Here is a 1,243-nt window from a genome sequence, read left to right on the forward strand (position 1 = left end):
TGGTTGTAACTCAAGTTGGTGGTAAATCAATACAGCTGAGATCTGGATGTTTACCTGGGTACATCCTATAGATAACAAGAGGTAGATGAATCTTCCATTAATCTAATTAACCCAAGTTGTTCATATGTCAGGCCGGTTGTAACTTGAGGATCCAATGTATAATAAAGTTTTAGTTTTCAATACCTGTTTACATCAGGTGAATCTCATTTGACATGACATTTAGACTTTTCATTGTCTTGTTTTGGCCATTCAGACAGGGCATCCTGAATTCTACCCTTACTCTAGATAGAGTTTAATCATCCCAGTAGAGTCATCTTGGACCATCAAATAGTGTCAACTTCTCAGATGTATATCTGACCTCATTTTATGTTAGGGTTAAACACACCAGCTTGTGGTCAAATAACACTCATATCTTTTGCACATAAGTATTACCAAAATAATTACCATCCTCTATTTGTAAAGTTGATATTTTGAAATCTAAATGTAGGACTTCATGTTTATTCTACTGAAACTCATTTTGTTGGCTTTGGCCCAGTGATGAGATTCTGATTACCCAAGCCAGCTAGGCAATTGTGCAGAGGAAATTTTAAGGACTTAAAGCTGCCCCAAACAATTTTAAACCCAAGATTTTTTCCTACTGGCTTTTCACCAACCCAGATTTGCCAGTTTACTAATATTAAAATTAATATATTATTAAGGATAAGATATCCAAAATTTTCTGGTTAAAATGGAAATGTTCCATCACATAAGAGTGTTCTATTAATGTATTAGCCTAAAAATGTATCTTATTTGCCAAATGCTGGATTCTAAGAAAAAGGCAAAGGAGAAAGTTATGTTTTAATGGAAGAATAGAGTAAGAAATTGAAGGGAACATTTTTTTAGGGAAGGTAGGGTTGTTTCCCTTAGAACAAACATCTATGTTACTATTAGATTAAGACCTGTTAATATTTACACTAAATATTATATAAAAGTTATATACATATACATATAGCTAGAACTGATGTGCATAAATGTTGATATTACAATGTACAGAAATTTAGGCAGCATTATTGTCATTTTACTGATAGAGAAACAGAGTCCTGAAGAAGGAAAGTTGTGTAGAACTGAAGGGTTAGTGAGTAGAAGCGACAGTGTTTAAAGCTAGGACTGTCTGATCAAGTTCTCTTTCTCCCTACCCCTTTTTACTCTTCTAAAAAAATTCAAATACATTATGCACATCTTCTGAAGGACAAGCTATAGTTGA

This window comes from Heterocephalus glaber, unplaced genomic scaffold (genome assembly GCF_053883595.1).
Source record: "Heterocephalus glaber isolate CG9 unplaced genomic scaffold, H.glaber_assembly_v1.0 deba00000331, whole genome shotgun sequence".
Lineage (NCBI taxonomy): Eukaryota > Metazoa > Chordata > Mammalia > Rodentia > Bathyergidae > Heterocephalus > Heterocephalus glaber.